This window comes from Temnothorax nylanderi, unplaced genomic scaffold (assembly GCF_030848795.1).
Source record: "Temnothorax nylanderi isolate EJ_2023f unplaced genomic scaffold, tnyl_v1.0 TNYL_tig0811_pilon, whole genome shotgun sequence".
Classification (NCBI taxonomy): Eukaryota; Metazoa; Arthropoda; class Insecta; order Hymenoptera; family Formicidae; genus Temnothorax; species Temnothorax nylanderi.
In genome coordinates, this window is record NW_027249873.1 from 30,166 (window position 1) to 33,040 (window position 2,875).

Below are 2,875 nucleotides of genomic sequence, written 5' to 3' on the forward strand. Positions count from 1 at the left end.
ACTTCCGGACATTTTTTACTAATATGATTTCTCGACATTTTGGAACATTCGAAATCTATTTCCTTTAAATCTCGAAAAAATTTTTTTTTCACCATCACAAAGCTTTCTCTATAAGGAAGCAAAACTTATAAACAACGAACAGGACAAATTAATCGAAGAGTTTCTTATCAATCTAACCCCCACAGAAACTACAGACTACTCGTTGTGGAAACTTACCAGAAAGATCAAAAGAACTCCCTAACAAACAAGTTATTCCACCCATAAAACAAGGAAAACGACGAATGGACAAGAACCAATGAGGACAAAACTAGAGTATTAGCAGACCATCTGAAAACAGTTTTCGAATCAGTTGCAAGCGCGTTTCCTAAAGAGCGAGAAAGAGAAGAAGAAACAACCATGAAATGCCTAGCAACGCCTTGAGTTCTCATTTCTCCACGGAAACGGGAATGGTCGCAGTTCAAACGCAGACGGTAGATGAACATTACAAATTACTCCTAGAAGATAACAGTGTGATCGATTCAGACCGATGTAACATCCAATGATCTCCCAGATTGGTTTAATAAAAATATATATAAAGGGTAAGTATATCTACGTTGATTTAATTTTGCAAGACGAAATTAAACAGGTGATAAAACAACTACAGGAACTTATAAACAACGAACAGGACAAATTAATCAAAGAGTTTCTTATCAATCTAACCTCCACAGAACTACTCGTTGTGGAAACTTACCAGAAAGATCAAAAGAACTCCCTAACAAACAATTCCACCCACAAAACAAGAAAACGACGATATGGACAAGAACCAATAAGGACAAAATTATAGTATTAGCAGACCATCTGAAAAAGTCTTCGAATCAGTTGCAAGCGCGTTTCCTAAAAAGCGAGAAAGGGAAGAAACAATCATGAAATACCTAGCAACGCCTTGAGTACTCATTTCTCCACGGAAACGGGAATGGTTGCAGTTCAAACGCAGACGGTAGATGAACATTACAAATTACTCCTAGAAGATAACAGTGTGATCGATTCAGACCGATGTAACATCCAATGATCTCCCAGATTGGTTTATAAAAAATATATATAAAGGGTAAGTATCTACGTTGATTTAATTTTGCAAGACGAAATTAAACAAGGTGATAAAACAACTAAAGGAACTTATAAACAACGAACAGGACAAATCAATCGAAGAGTTTCTTATCAATCTAACCTCCACAGAACTACTCGTTGTGGAAACTTACCAGAAAGATCAAAAGAACTCCCTAACAAACAATTCCACCCATAAAACAAGAAAACGACGAATGGACAAGAACCAATAAGGACAAAACTAGAGTATTAGCAGACCATCTGAAAACAGTCTTCGAATCAGTTGCAAGCGCGTTTCCTAAAGAGCGAGAAAGAAAAGAAACAATCATGAAATACCTAGCAACGCCTTGAGTTCTCATTTCTCCGCGGAAACGGGAATGGTCGCAGTTCAAACGCAGACGGTAGATGAACATTACAAATTACTCCTAGAAGATAACAGTGTGATCGATTCAGACCGATGTAACATCCAATGATCTCCCAGATTGGTTTAATAAAAATATATATATAAAGGGTAAGTAACTACGTGATTTAATTTGCAAAACGAAATTAAACAAGGTGATAAAACAACTAAAGGAACTTATAAACAACGAACAGGACAAATCAATCGAAGAGTTTCTTATCAATCTAATTTCCACAGAACTACTCGTTGTGGAAACTTACCAGAAAGATCAAAATAACTCCCTAACAAACAATTCCACCCATAAAACAAAAAAACGACGAATGGACAAGAACCAATAAGGACAAAACTATAGTATTAGCAGACCATCTGAAAAAAGTCTTCGAACCAGTTGCAAGCGCGTTTCCTAAAGAGCGAGAAAGAGAAGAAACAATCATGAAATACCTAGCAACGCCTTGAATACTCATTTCTCCACGGAAACGGGAATGGTCGCAGTTCAAACGCAGACGGTAGATGAACATTACAAATTACTCCTAGAAGATAACAGTGTGATCCATTCAGACCGATGTAACATCCAATGATCTCCCAGATTGGTATAATGAAAAAATATATAAAGTATCTACGTTGATTTAATTCTGCAAGACGAAATTAAACAAGATGATAAAACAACTAAAGAAACTTATAAACAACGAACAGGACAAATCAACGGTAGAGCAGATTATAGTCCTAACTTTATTAGTTATTCTTTTTTATCTACAGATTTAACCTGTATCGCAAAAACGCAAAGGAGACTACTGAATTATGTCAGAAGCTCAAAAACTGTATGCAACTTATTTAAGTAAAGTTTCATCTGAATTGATGAAATAGCAGCATACGCATTAGATGCTTTTTGGTACATTGATATCACGGCGGATAAAGATTCTTTTATGTCATTCACTTATAAATTACATGATCTCCCATGTAAGTATTCAATTTTTGTTTTAATTACAAATTGTTAGGATATATCGATGTAACTCGGCACATTCAGTGTCCTCTCTCGGGTACACACATGTATTAGACATTATTCCGTGTATAAATATATTAGTTCAAACGCAGTTCAAACGCAGACGGTAGATGAACATTTCAAATTACTCCTAGAAGATAACAGTGTGATCAATCCAGATCAGACCGATGTTAACATCCAATAATCTCCCAGATTGGTACAATAAAAATATATATAAAGGGTAAGTATCTACGTTGATTCAATTTTGCAAGACGAAATTAAACACGGTGATAAAACAACTAAAGGAACTTATAAACAACGAACAGGACAAATTAATCGAAGAGTTTCTTATCAATCTAACCCCCACAGAAGCTACAGACTACTCGTTGTGGAAACTTACCAGAAAGATTAAAAGA